The sequence below is a fragment of the Solenopsis invicta genome, chromosome 1 (genome assembly GCF_016802725.1).
Source record: "Solenopsis invicta isolate M01_SB chromosome 1, UNIL_Sinv_3.0, whole genome shotgun sequence".
NCBI classification, from domain to species: Eukaryota; Metazoa; Arthropoda; class Insecta; order Hymenoptera; family Formicidae; genus Solenopsis; species Solenopsis invicta.
The window spans coordinates 20,004,908-20,020,758 of record NC_052664.1 but is presented as its reverse complement, the minus strand read 5'-3'; the positions used below and the strand labels follow the sequence as shown (position 1 = coordinate 20,020,758).

Here is a 15,851-nt window from a genome sequence, read left to right as displayed (position 1 = left end):
GAATATTTTAAGTAATCATAATAACTACTTTAATTTTTATACAATCGAATTATGAAAAAAATTTTGTATTTTCAACAATAGGTTAAACTTTAAATTGTATACATAACATCTAATTTTTCTCATACATAATACATACTTTAAACATAAATTTTACGGAAATTCTACACATGTGTATATAAAATATTGGCATATGTACATAATTATCATATTTATACATACATACCATTTTTATATATGTTCTATATTTGAAATATTTACATTAAATTTATGTTTGAACAATAGGATATTAAAAAAATTTACACATTAAAAAGATGATACATTTAGATTGAGCTATTTCTTTATTATAATTAATTTTACTTTTAACTTTATAAAATAGTCTAAGCGTTTTAACCATTGCTGGAAGCAATTTTCAAACTCCTATTTTTCAATCTTTTTAGTTTAGTATCTTCTTTTATTTTGTTTAAATCTCGGCAATATCAACAGATATTTTTCTTTTCTTTCAGTTGTATTTTTATCTTCTGAATTAGACATATTTGTGCAGACCTACATCGCGAAGTAGGAAACCACAGCTATGTAATAATTTTTTGTCAAAACCTACTACATAGAACAATTTTCGTGTTGTTATAATGCAAGAACTATCTGACAGTTTCCGACAAAGAATATGATTATAATTTTTCCTGACCTTTCCACCTGTCGAATTGTACTGGTGTCCCCTAAATCGATTTTTCAATTAAGCAAATCGATTTCAGTATAAAATATTTTACAAATGCGCTCTTTTCCATAATACATGTATCGCACTTTGTACCTGGCATTTATATACAATGAAGATTTATATAGAATGTCAATATAGTTCAAAGTTTCTGCACTTAAATGTTTTAAATTACGATTTCCAACATTGCTAACTGCGATCTCTTAATCTTATTTGTAATTACAATACAACCATTGTAATTAAATGCAATTGATAATTATATAAGTAATAAGTATAAGAAAAAATTAAATAAAAGTTCGCGACGTTGATATTACAAATGATAATATCTATGTCCCATTTTATATTTGTGACATCAATAGAAACGTTATGATTTCGCAAAATCCATTATATGTAAATGCATTTGCATTAATGAAATTCTCAATAATCAACGGAAGTGCACTTGAAACTCAATAGCCAATCATTCTAATTTATCTATTTCATCAATCCATTACAATATTTTTATTGTATTAGGAAAGGCTCTGATGAAATAAATTAAAATAAGAATTCGTGCCGATAGAGCCAACATAGATTGTTCGTGTATGAATAATGTAATTAGCAAACAAGCGTTACATAGCGAATTACAAACATTTCGATCCGAGTTTTGGATCATCTTCACAAGAAAGAAATCTTGAACTTCAAAATCAAAAGAGCACAAGCATAACTTTCAAATAATCATTTCGACGTTGAATCAACCTTCATTCAACATGCTTCGATAAGAAGCGATCGATATTGCAGAAATATCGACTTTTTTATCGACTTAATCAGCTGTCAACAATATCGACGTCGAATCAAAGTTACCCAGTTCTGACTGGGTAAAAAACATGTATAATATTCACGTTTTATGTATTGATTTAAAATCTAACCATTTTAAATCCATCCTTTCAAATTTTGTAATTCTGTCTCCAAATTCGTAATTAACGATCTCGAAATAATAATCATTTTCAAGCCGATTTATCAAGTTTTCGCATTTTTATCGAAAATATTGTAAGATTATTCGTGACTTTTGCGGATTTCAGGCACCATATTTCAGCCGCTATATTGAATTTTACAAATTGCCACGTTCTATTCGAATCTACACAAGTATACGAATATTTTGAGACCTCAAACCTTTTATTCCGTTGCGTTAATTTTTGAAAGGAGAGGAGGCCCGTTTAACGCGAAACGTCCCATATATATAAATGTATATTTTATATCAGTTTTAATAAACTGAGCTATTTGCACAAAAATACATGTCAAGGTTATAAATTGAAAAAAACTGGTGTGTTTCAAATTAGCGCATTTAAAATTATAATTGTTCAAATTAGACACATTCTTATTTTGTCTCAAATTTGTAACAATTATAATTGCAATAACGGAATATGTGTATTACGTAACAATATAGAAGTAATGTTATACTTGTACAAATATCTCAATTATGCTTTAATTAGCACACCTATTGTTCCATTCTTTTAACGAATATTATTATGGCTTCTCGCTGTTTATTAATCTCGTTAATCGTTATATATTAATATTACTAATTGTTAGATGAATTTACACGTGGATTTATCATTACTCTCACTTCTCCCTCTAAAATATGAAGGGCATTATTCACGGATTCTTTATTAATTCAGTCGTAACGTGTTATGATTCCTATAATGACTGTGTGAGTGTTAGCAGCATACTCGAAAGTGCATACACTAGACAGTAACGCGATGTATGACGATAATACGAGCCGTGCGCGCTGCGAGCTCGAATGGCCATTATGTTACTTCGTTACAGCATCACTCCGCGTGCTGAACCGGCCGATCTCGGCCGCCGACCGCGGCAATAGCTCCGTTTCGGTCGTGCGTACTACGCTCGCTATGTGTGCACATGCACTCCGAGATCCAATGTCGCTTTCGTGTCGCATTTAAGTGACAAATAAACGCGCGAAGTAGTCCCAGATTCTCTGGTGGATTTGATACTAAATTTATCATTTCTGCGTTCCTTTCCGCGTATAAGATTCGTACCCTCTCGACACGCGAGCGCCACGTGGTCTCTCGTGAATCTTTAACGATATGAGCACCATTGAACGTCACGAAAAGCTACGCTAATTATGTTAACAATAAATAATACATAACAAAATGCGCTCTCTCTCTCTCTCTCTCTCTCTCTCTCTCTCTCTCTCTCTCTCTCTCTCCATCATTTCTGGCTCGACGACGTCGTTATACACGGGCTTTGTAGTAATCCGCTTGGCGGAAGCTGAGTTTATACTCGGTACGCGTATGCGCTTTGCCAGTACCCTTCACAAACCCGCGTGCATTTCACTACTTTATGCGCATATAAGTGGGAGATAACAAACGATGGGTCGGGTCCACCGTTATTCTGTATCGCAATTTTGCCATCTGTATTATTCACCATTTGCGATTCCTGTTGCCTTCTTTCGCGTTGTCACTATCATTTCTCCTCGACAAAATACGAGGCAGAAATTAGCATTAAAATTACCAAAAGAAAGAAATATTTGAGAAAAAATTGAAAAAAATTAATAAGATTAGTTTGTTATAGGTTTAATGATAGGTAAATAATTGTTTTTCTGCTATATTTTTTTTCAATGTATTTAATCTTTTTCACTTCGAAACTGAAAATTGTTTCTGATTGATATATTGAAAAGAAGCAAAAAACGTATAAATAAAATTTTTACTGTTAAAATATATTTTTTTAAATACATCTTTAAGGATACTACTTTGCACTACTCATTTTTATCAACCTTACAATTGTATAGTTTTCGAAGATTTTTACACACTTGATATATCTTTTATTTTCATAAGATCTTTTCTGAAAAATCGATTCTATGAATCATTCTCTCTCTTCCATTTCCCTTCAATAGTAACGTTACTACAGAAAAACGCTAGATCCTTTCATATATCAAAGGTTTATCGAAATTTTTCTGAAATATCTCGAGAGATCTTTCAATTCTTCTTTCATTATCTTTTTTATTATAAGGGTTATTGTTAGAGTAGACTATCAACGAGGGTTTTCTTTTTCCTATAACGGGACAAAGTTGAAATATTGAACACATTTTTATTATCCTCATGAAAATGTGTGTAGGATATTCCGGATTATACAGATTATTGATTCTTTTAGTCGTTTAAACTTATTGAGTTTAAATATTCGAGGTAATTATATTGCAATTTTGTGATAATACAATGAATAGTTCAAAAAAATCATAAATTTTGAAAGTGTTAAATGTATATTAAAAAATTTTATTGAAGTAGAATAAAAAGTTGTCCATTATTAATAAATTAACAAAACAAAAAATTACTCAATGTTGGAAAAAGCAAAGTATACAATACTATAAAATTAAATTTATGTATAATAGAAATATATTTAAATATTATTAAACATTATTTTAATTAAAAATTAATTTCGTGAAAATGGAAACGCATTAAGCACTGCAAATGAAGTAGCATATTTTTAAAACACGCTTTTTGAATAATTTATATTTAAATTACAAATTATGATTTATTATTTATTTTATTAGATACGTATATTATTAAATGTTTATTATTTTTGATTCTTTATCAATTTATCGTTTAACTGGCGAAATTTACGTCGAATTTAACCGAGAAAAGTAACTAGAAGTTCGCTCGCCATACATACTTTCAAGATAAGTACCAAGACGATAACGGAAACTTTCCTACTAAGGAGCAACTCAAACTGCGATCGGAAAAGTTGCCACGATGCTGGCGGAAGGATATATTTAGCATGGCTAATCGAGTTCTTCTATAATCGATTGCGAAATGAGCAGTTTAGAGCCTTGCCAAAGACAAATGGCAAATTCGTTTTGTTTTAGAGATATTTTTATAAATGCTAATTTTATTATTATCTGCCGCAACAAGAGCTCAATGTGATTAACGAAGTGTGATTAGTTAATGTAAATGCTTCAGAAATCAATTTGAAAATATTCTTTTAACACTGCAATTCTTTTCTGTTTTCTAAACTCGAAGAAATGTTTTTACTACTAAATCATTCAGATCCCGGTAGCTATTCGGAGAAGCTAGAGTCTCGAATTCGATTTCCGGTTCAATCGCCTCGAAATTTTTCTCGCTAACGTATTTATTAAGTTTCTTTTTTGAGCGCGGCTTCGCTAGAGAATAATTAAAAGAAGTTCTATATTAGAAATTAATAATTTTTTTATTGGTTTGTTTGTTTTCTTGTCCTGCTCTCTAAATCTCTCTAGTCGCGGCGAGAACACTGCTCTCGAGCGTAATTTACACCGGGGAGTCGGTCGAGCGTTGTCGTCGTGTATCGACGGGAGGGCGGGTTCCGAGGGCTGTCGCCGACAAGCCCGTTTACGTCCTCGAGATTGCACGAGTCGGATTTTCCCCTCGCAGGTCGTTTTTCGCCCGTGTACAGCGACGTGCTGTTTTTTTAAGGCAACCTGACCTTCTTCTTTTTTTCATCTTTTTTTGCGAATTGCCAGGTAGAAAAAGGGGTCGTCCGGTAGATTGAGCTTACCCACGCTTCAACGTGAACATCCATATTCTTCGCCGATCGTCGTCTGCATCGTGAATCGCGGATATCGGACGGGACGTAGCGTTTGACGAACGGGAAGCGACTTCCGAAGACGTCAATAAGTTTCTCGCGTATCGAGGTTTAATTGAACGTCATGTCGCTCTCGTAAGCAGTAGAAGCTTCGACAGTAATTGCTACGTCAACTGTTTCTTGAGAACTTGATGAAAGATAACGCGCTTAAAATTATTTGAAAAAGAAAAATTTAAGAAAAAAGGATGTGAGGATCGTATCTCTTTCGATCTCTTCATTTTCCAAGATGTCTGGACAAACACGATTTACATTTTTGTTCCTCGAATGTGTCTCGCCGGTCTCGTATTCGCATGGCAGTAACATTTTCGGAATGCCGCGCCGTCGAAACGGTTGAACGGCCGATCGCGACTCGCGAAGCGACTCTATTTAGGGGATGCGGACGGCCGCGGTAATTTCGTCGATACGTCGTCGCCGCAATGAAGTTTCCCTCGCGAGATATAGTTACCGGCGCAACATTAATGGGACGGCCTTCCCGTCATAGAAGCGAGGCGGCGCGGTGCGGCGCGGCGCGGCGTGACAGAATGGCAGAAGCACGGAAGAAAAGGCGGAATTCCGGTGCGAGCCGGAATCCGGCGATAATTTGTCGTGGGATTACCATCGTCGTCCGACGGCGCGTGAAATAATAGTATGCTCATAGTTTAATATGAAATAAATCCAGGTATGCGCATACATGCACACGCTCGCACACATACTTGCTTTTTCTTTCGGCGACGCAGCGGGGAGGAGAGGTAATACCAGCGCGGCAGAATCCGCGGCGTGATCCGCGTAATATTACGATTTAATACGTTTTAATATGTTTTCGTTAAGCTCGAGTGAGTTAAATAGATAGCGCAATTCGAGATTGCGTCCGGTTGCTACGCTGAACGTTATTACTCACGTGTCCATTTCCTTTTTTTCCTCGAACCGTCCTGATTGGATAGAGTTAATGGTGTAATAAGCAAACGCAAAATTTCTGAAATTTATTATGAGAAACGCAAATTTAGCTTTATAATTATATTTCATATCGTAACTGCGTATTTATGACTAATTTAATTAATGATCCCGATAAATCGTATAGTCTGATAGTACAATTAATAAGCTGAAATTTATTGTTGCATATCATGTATTTGAAAAGCTGGGTTACAGTACGAATCTGCAGGAATAATTATTAATTAGTCCGTAATTCCTTGATAACCAATTAATAAAACACACGCAATCTCAAGAGGGGGGCTGCTTCGAGATTAGGGTCTAAATTACGACTCAGGGTCGAGAGAAGAAGTCTTGGCAAAACCATCAAAAGTGGAAAAAGAGCCCGTAGGCTCGGCGCTCGGCGAAAGGAGGAGCGTAACTGCATCTCGGGCTAGCCGGGAGAACGACCGAAACAGTGGCCTCGAATCCTCCGCGCGAAGAGGGATAAGCAGGTTTGTGGCGTTTGCGCCGGCGGTCGTTGAGGAAAGGGTGCGTTGAGGAAAGAGGGGTGGCTGGTCCAAGTGGTAGGGATGTACGTGTAGGTGGTGGTGTACAACGGGTGGGAGTGGAATAGGGAAAGGCGTGGAATTGGCGGAGACAGTCAGTGGCTCGCCGCGCGCCACAACGACGGTCGGACATCGGCGTTGACTCTTTCCACTTGCCGAGCGTGTCGTCCGATTGCCCGAGAGATCGATTCTTTTCTACTTGTTTCGCCGCCGCCGGTGATTTTTGTCATTGCCGTGCGCGAAAACGTCGTTCCTCTTGTCGCGAAAGCGAGAATTCATCGATCTGCTTCGCTTTTCCGTCTGTCACTTACTTCTAAAGTGTCCCCCCTCCCCCATTTTTTTTTAAAAAGTGCCTCGTGATACATGATTTTGTCAGTCGCATTACGCTGGACAAGGATTTCTGAGCGGCGACGGGACGGAAACGATCTTATCATGTGACATGGAAGCTCGATCGGGCACAAATAACTCAGGCTTCTCGGTACGTCTCGTTCAATGCTCTGTTTTGTTGTCTCGATCGAGCGACGCTCTTCGTTCAGTCAAGTGTGCTGGAGAGGTGCGCTCTTGGTGTTGCGCCCCGTGATCAGTGAAAATAATTCGTCGAATGTGTGCCGAATTTTGTGCTGATGCGATATCGATGGGCGGACGCGTAACGGAAACGATTGCTTTTTTACGTGAACTTGCATTGCTTTCAAAGCCGAAATTTACCTTCTTCGAAATTGACATGCAACATAATTGTTACGATAAGCTATCTTTGAAAGCGGATACAATTTTCTATAACGATTCTATTGACGAAAGATCAAGCGAATAATGTTCGACACGAATTAATTTATTATCGGCTTAAATCGTAATGAAAGTCTGCGCGCAAGAAAATATCTCCTCTCATTCGCGAGTGAATTTGCATAAGTGGAAAATTCTTTTGGTAGCTTTCCCTTACGGTTTTGCCCTCGATCGTACTGATTCGTATTCTCGCTGAGCAGTTCTTCGCATTTCGGGACTCGATCTTACGGCGGGCCGGATTAACCGTAGTGATGACAGTGCGAAAATAAGGGAGTGTCCGAGAGGAATTTTTATTCGGACGCGCGGTACCCCGTACCTGGATAACGAGCAGGGGCGCTAATTTTATCGTCGATAATTGGCGCACGTGACACGCGTGTGACACGAGAAAACGCCAAAAGAAAGGTAACGTAAATGGAAGAGCGAAGCGCGTAAGAGGAGAATTTTTCCTTCGTCGCGACACCTCTTCCCCCCTCCTCCCGACTATCCCCCGTACAGTTTTTGCATGTGCATAACGCCGAGTCACTGACGTTGCTGGCAATTGCTCTGAAATGAGAAATGAGATATCGCATAAATAAATTGAAACGCCAAATACCGTAATTGTCCAGTCGCACGAGCATGGACAGCCGTCACAGGCCTTTTCAAACTGAAGAAAATCCCGTCTTATATATGCTGGGTGATGTATTTCACTCGCAATAGGTAAATATATGTCTGTTATTCTAGAGGAGGGAAAAGAGCGCTTTTCTATAAGAACGTGAAACTAACACATATCTTTTATAAATATTTTCTCAACAAATATAAAATAAAAAAAATAACACCAGAAATGAAATCAAAAGAGAAATCAGATAAATATATAAAAGATGTAGTGGCTGGAAGTCTTAATGATGTGGAATTAAAACGTTTTATAATTTCAGTGGTACTACTTAGCAATCCAAAGCGATTGATCAATCGATTCATTTCTTATTGCGTATAATTAAAATCTGGAGTTAAATTTGTATAAACGATTTAGCGTTGCACATAAAAAGAATAATTTAATATAGATAAAATGTGGTTGATGTGCAAAAATCAGTAAAGCGTAATTACATTTCGTATAATTGTTCGATTTTAGTTTGAATCATGCAGATCCTCTCTCGACGCAGTTCCGTTTAACGTGCCGGAGTTAACTGTTGCTCCGCATTGCTGCAGCGTAGAAACGATTCTCTTGTAAGCACTTTACAAGACACATCCAGGGTTCTAGTTGCATTAAATTCAATCGACTTATTCTAACCAGTTTAATAATCGGACTAGGAACGAAGCTCGCGCGACTAATAAACGCGGGTGCAGTAATTACGCGATTTCGCGCACGGAGCTGGGAATAACGTCGCGAATCATTATTCCCACATTGCTCTTTACGCGCGCCATCGTTTTATTTACGGTGTTGTTGCATATCCAGAAGAAAAGGAAGGAGGAAGAAGAAGTTGTTACTTCCGTACGTAAAACTGTTGCACGACGAGCTTAATGGAACTGCGACTGCGCGCGCGGACTATGTCGCCTTTTCTCCGGGAACAAGTCGAGCTCCGCGTCGAAAGTTAAGCGAATTCCCGGAACATCGTAACGAGAAAACAGACGAAGCGTGAGCAAGAAACCGTCGCCCTTTGTTTTCGCGGTTCGTACGAAACGACGTGCCATTGTTGTCGGCGGTGGCAAAGCTGTCGACGAAGCTCGAAGTATTTTCATGGGACAACATCGAAAGCGCGCTCCATAAAAGACGACGCCGGCTCTCCTCGCTGGAATATTTATTCTCTTGCTGCAAATGTAAATCTTTCCCTTTCTTTCTCTCTCTCCTTCGCGAATGGCTGGACCAACCGGTAAAGTTTTCGTCGATTTACGAGGTACAAACTGGAGAAACGAGAAGAAAAGTGGTTTTACATCTTTATCCAATTAGTGCTGCACAAGGCTAATTGTTTGCGATTTTGGTACTATGAATAATTACAGATGCGGCGATTTTGTCACGGGAATTCCCGTGTCGCATTTCCAGCTGCATTACTCTCTCTCTCTCTCTCTCTCTCTCTCTCTCTCTCTCTCTCTTTTGTGTAATATATTAGCGCTGTTGTAGGAAACCATTGTTAAGTGTAAAATGTAGAAAGTGGCATTGTATTTAGACGAGAAATTTCTGGCGCGTCAAATAATAACGCCCCGTAGCAAATATCCGTATCGAGTAAACCGTGGTAAAGACAAACGAAGCTTTTCCGCGTTCGATAAAACTAAAGTAACGCGATGATAAACGTCCAATAATCCCGCCTTTTCTCAGTCGTAATAAAGCGAGCCGGAAAAAGCGTTGGCATTTATGAAAAACGTCGTCGTCGGTACTCTTTCGGCGCAAAAAGAACGGGAGGAGCGAGGGACTGCGGGGACGAAAAAAAAAGAAGAAAGAACGATTTCTCTTACTTGCCGTCATTTTCTTTGCCTGACATTATCCGCGAGTCTCGTCACGCGTGCGAGCGAATGAACAAAACGTGTTCGATGAACACGATTGGTCGGTGTAACGATTTTTATGACCAACTCTCGGAAGAACGATCAGCCAAATAAATTGCTGGCACACGCGATAAAAAAAGCGTCTGGCATAGGTTGTCGGAAAGCGGGAATAGAAAAAAAGGGACGACGCGGGGCAATGGGATAGCAGAAGGCTAGCGGGGGTGATGGCAGAAGAGGAGTGGGCGGAGAGATATCGCAGTTGGGGCGAGTTTGGTAAAGTTGACGGGCGATATTACGGAGCGGGCGTGAAAAACGAGCGGGACATAAAAAAAAATATCATCCCCGGACCCTTTGTCCGCCCCCGCGATCGAGGTCGGCGGGTCAGCCACTTGATAAAAGCGAGGAGGAAAAAAAAGGAGAGATGCCGAGCTTGTTCCCTTGCTGTTCGTCGCTCTAATTACGACGACGAACACGGGCCAACGCGACGCGGCAACAAGCGATCGAAGTCACGACGCGATAATGGCAGCAATGACGGCTTAACATCGAGCCGAGAGATTTGCGAAAATTGAGCGAAATCGCTGTTGGAATTTGATGAAATGTATTTGAAGCCGACTTATCGTGCTGAACGTTGCTTACTAGTATAATATTCATGATGTTGTATCGACATACGTTTATAACTCTGCATACCGTTCACCGAATGGCGTATGGTGGAAGAATTTCCAACGCTGATACGCACGATATATATACGTATGTACAATTAAACTAATTGCGCGACGCCAGCAGCGCTTTGCTTCATTATAGTCGGATGATTCTGGCCGACCATACATCTGCACATTCAGTCGAATATTGCTTTTATGATATTTGTTGTGCTAATTCGTCGCGTTTCTCTAATGATCAGTTTATTATTCGACTGTATACTCATAGACAAATGCATAGGGGACTAAACCCAGGATTATCTGTCTACAGGGACTATTTGTCCATAGCAGAGATCCCCAATTATTTTTACTCGAGACAAAAATTCCGTTTTAAAAACTCGCTAGACTTCTCCCGCGGTCCAGCTAATTTTAACACAGTGACCTCAAGTCAAATTCTTCACCTATAAGCCTAAATTAGAAAACGTGATTTTGTTTTATTCCTTTTAGTATTTTTACTTAATTATTTCCTTGTTTATGTTTAATTTGAGAAATGACATTTCTTTTTTCACTTTAAACGACCTGCGTAAAATTGAGAATAAAATTGGTGCAACTGATTCTTATTAAATCGAAATAGACATCTGTGAGTCGAAATCCAAACTTATTCTTTTTATAAAGTTTATCTTCAAAAATACCGCTACTATACGTATTTATATGTTGAGCCAAATATTGTACACGGTTTTATGTTTTTAGTTCTGAATAATCACTATCGCATGTATTTAATCCAGAATTGTCCACATTAAAGAATATTAGAAACTCGAGTATATTTGTTATATTACGCATTATTTCACCTTGCGTGGAACAAAATCAAAATATTTAAGATAGACTCGGCAGTATTAAAATTAGAAAATAAAACGTACGAAATGCGAGTTAAACGCGGCAATTGGTGCGTCAATGACAACATGCACAATTTATTAATGTATACTTTTCGATGTACTAAGTCTTGAATATATTGTGCATGTTGTCATTGACGCACCAATTGCCGCGTTTGACTCGCATTTCCTACTTTTATTTTCTAATTCGAGTATATTTGTCTTTTAAAATGAACTCAATTATTTTCATCTACAAACATAGTTTTCACAATTTTGATATTCAACAATTAATTTCCAAACAATTATTATAATTAAAGTATATTAAATGTGAATAAAACTTTTCTTTACATTTGCATGTCAGTCACAACTCTGTATATTTCTTTTAATTACAATTAGAATAGTGAAGATATCTACTTTCTAACATCTCAGATAACAGTGTTATATAACACATAATCCTCGTAGACAGATAGCCCTGTTTTTCACAATTTTATATCAGTTTATGAAAAATCAAAATATTCGAAGTATGCTCTCATCCAACCGATGTCTTTTTAATATTCTGGAAAAAAATATTTAAATTAAACGTAGTTGTAATAGTTTCGTTTTTCATGAAACTATGGATTATAAAAATATTCACAAAATATTTTTAACGATTATTTTTATAACAGTCAGTCTACAAAATATGGGTAATATATGTACGATATTGTTTTTTTTTATCAGCGCTATTGGGTGCATGTTCTATTTTTGTTTTTATCTAATAAACGATAGAATGCCATAGCATTGATAGCGTGCTTCCTGAATGTAGCCTGCAAAATAGAATACTATTCGAATATATTTTTATAAAAGAAAAATGAATGAAACGAACTCATATTAGTCTTCAAAGCGGCAAGTAAAAACGATATATTTTTTTGTAGGTTTTGAATTGCTGTGAATTTGATTTTGACCTTTAAAAATTATTAATTTCGCGAGAAAATATTAAAATCAGCATGTGAAGCTATTAAACATCTAGTTAATTATTACTTTACTGTTAAACTTTACGAACATATTAATTTGTATTTTTCTACTACTAGTAATAACATAATAATACTGTCACCTTTAATAGTTCTGTTTGATAAAAAAAATTATTAATATCTATTATAAAAACAAAGATTTTGTCGTTAGAAATTGCTATATCTTGACTATAGCATTTGAGAACATTGTTATTCGTTACATTTTTTTCTAGAGTATTTTGTGTATTCTAATGTAGAATTTTACTACTGAAAATTGTAAAATTCACGCAAAAAATATTTTTAAACACTAAAATCCGCTTTGATCGAACAAAGCCTTCTTTACTCACTAATTTGTGTTCACATATCGACCGATTTTCACTTGATATTGTGTTTTTTTACCATAGTTTTTTATTTTCATTAACATAGTAGCTCTATTCTTATAATAGCTGTTTGTATTAATTTTAATACTTTTCCGACAAATTAAAAATTTTTAAAGATCAGAATAAAATTTAGCAGCTTAAAAACTACAAACACAACGTTTTTACTCGTCTTTCTGGGAAAGTCATCCCATTTTGTCAATTCATCTTTAATTAATATTAATCCGTCAGAAAATCTGTTTAGAAAAGTAACGATTAGTCGCACAAATTTAGTCACTTAATCAATATGGACAACCAGAAGATAACGAGAATATTCATTCAATACTATCCAATCATCGAGTTGAATTTAGAAGCATTAACGGAAAATGTCGTCCATCTAACAAGCTACGATTAGACCTCCTTCCGCATCCTGTCGCGGTGACATCCTTCAAATTGGATCTCGTTATCCATGCTTCAATATCTTGCGGTTGGGTGATACAAATACAGACGTATTTGTGCGGCTGCGCGGCTTGAAACTAATTCCGTGTTCGTCGGTTTGCCACAAACGCTCCAATTCGTAGGAACTGATATTCGGATATGCAAATCGCCGATCGGTCGCCGATTCTTGCTCGAAAATCAGCAAGCAGCGCGAGTTCGAGCAGCGCTTTGTATCCCGCCAAATACCCTCGTCGATGTTGTTTGCATACGAGCGCAAAGCATGTCTCTCACTCTCTCTATTTCTCCCTTTCTCTTTCTCTCACTCCTCTCACTCTTTGTCAACACAAAAGTATCGTTAAGTGGTTCGAATGCAGTTGCTCGTGAAATGCAATGAATTACAAAAAAGCCCATGCCTCGTTGATTTTGCAATTCGCAAACATATCTCTCTTTCTCTCCCTTCCTCTCTGGATATTTCTCTCTTCAACGTGGTTTGATTTCACGTTCCGAATAGCGAGAAAAAAAATATACAAATATAAATTAAACTAAGAGAGAAAGAGATCTACATTCCTCTCATGTTCGCTGTGCGTGATTCAGGCGAACTGGAAGATGTATATAACAGTGTATTCTAGGATTTCTGGTCTTTACGTTAATGATATATTGTGAAGCAAATCTAGAGTTTCTCGATCCTTTGAAAAGCTTTTCCTTATCTGGAGACGTTCATTCACTTTTCTGTATTACGACACCGCGCCGCACATATAACACAATAATCTCGCGCAATGAGGAGACGAGATCTCTGTCGAGAGTCGAGAATGCACCGGAGATTGAACCGCGCCCGAATAAAGCTCGTTCTCGTGCGAATTTATTCAACAAACAACCAATCAGGATGCCTCTCTCTCCTGCGAACGATTTAAAAAGTTAATCCGTCAAAAGCAATTCCGTTTCTCTGTTCCTGTCACAACGTGCTATCGTCTACTGCTCTTCGTAAACTTCCAATCGATTCCGCGCACCGCGCCGGAGTAAGCTAAATATTTATCAACGTGCTGGACGGAAAATGCGTTATTTAAATGCGGCGTTGCCTAAACGGATTGACTGTACAGCATCGACGTATACGCGTGTTCTAGCGCGTACACGAGCGTGTCGCGCAGGCGGAAATGTTCCATGTCCGCGAAGTGTCCACGCCGCGTCACGTTGAATTCGTCGTAAATTGAAAAACACGATCAATCTGGCTGTATCGAGTGAAAAAAAATCCCTATTAAAAAGTAACAGTTTAAAAACGATTGAAACTATTAAAAAGGATATAAAGTATTGTTTTTAGTATCGCTGTTTGTAAATGGGCATAGAAATTCATTCCAAGCCACTGCTAATGGAAAGCTATAGGATCCTTTATGAGCGACTTTGTCCCTGAAGATATTCGGAGACCCCGAACGAGTGGCACAAGAGCACGGGGAGGAAAAGCGCGGGGATAAATTTGTAAAGTTAATCCGACAAATTTCACGAGCAACGAGACCGGGATTTGCAAATTTGAACCGCTCGAGTTTCACGAGGATCGTAATTATTCCTGCTGGAGCGTCAAGACTGATTACAATAGCCCCGTGGTGGCTCTAATTCAACTGGATCTCCTTGAAGAGAATGCCGTCCCGGGAACGACAGCCCAGCCGCCGCTAATTTCGTAACATCCCCGTTAAATTATTCCATTTCGCGTCGTTGTGCGTTTCTGTTATTCCGCGACCGTTTGAGAAAGTAAAATAGCGTTGCGACAAAATAAAAGTCAAAATAAAAGTCGCAACTTCCAGTGCGTGACGCACATTCGCGCATTCCCCGACATTGTTGACTCCCCCAACTCCGGTATACGGGCGGAATTATTTAAATCGAATTCGGGCGACATTTCTCAAGCGGAGCGATCCTTTCCTCGTTGTAAATTTCTGGCGAATAATATATGTGTGCCGTGCCAACGGAATATTCAACGTTACGGAGGCGAGGGAGATCGGAACTTTCGTCATATCCTCCCGAGCTGCAACTTACGGAGCGGACGAGACGTGGGCCGGAAAAATCCAGGGGAACGTGAAGGAAAGATAGGGAGGAAAAGGAACGCCAGGGGGCAAGTCAGTGGGGCCAGGGGAATAACGAGAAGCGAGGAAACATGGAATGGAGATGAAAGAGCCGAATGAAAAAGAGTGTCTCGTGCACTCTAGAGACAACCAAGGAAGAAAGATGTCTCCGGCATGCTCGAGCTACGACGATGGTGACGGCTAACTCGAGACTTTTAAATTCCATGAGCTTCTACGAAATTGCGACGAATGCGAGAAGGATACGCGGTACGCGAATACTCGTTCGTCATTTTTGGCTTCCGCAGGAAGGTCGGTTTAATTAAATGTTTGCGGTCCGGCATGGGACGTTGCCGCGAGAATTACCGCGCGTGGGTGCCCTCGTTACGCCAACGACGGATGAATATGCGACGGAAATTTTCCCGACGATATTTCGGACCGTGCATATGTAGATCCAAGGATACACAGACGATCCCAGAAGTCATTTGCTTCACCGCTAAATCTTGCGACATATTTAAACTTCAGTTAA

General features: G+C 38.3%; 1 protein-coding gene across 11 annotated transcripts in view; it reads left to right on the top strand.

Annotated features, from left to right (window-relative positions):
• The first annotated feature begins 6,850 nt into the window (after positions 1-6,850).
• LOC105201229 (disks large 1 tumor suppressor protein) overlaps positions 6,851-15,851 on the top strand; it is a 393,240-nt gene continuing 384,239 nt past the window's right edge. For 5 of the 11 annotated variants that reach the window (XM_026132842.2, XM_026132836.2, XM_026132840.2 and 2 more), the window contains exon 1: positions 6,868-7,944. The gene's annotated coding sequence lies outside the window, so the exon portion shown is untranslated. Of the gene's footprint in view, positions 7,945-15,851 lie in introns of all 11 variants that reach the window. The other 6 variants (XM_039451471.1, XM_026132837.2, XM_026132838.2 and 3 more) reach the window with 4 other exon arrangements.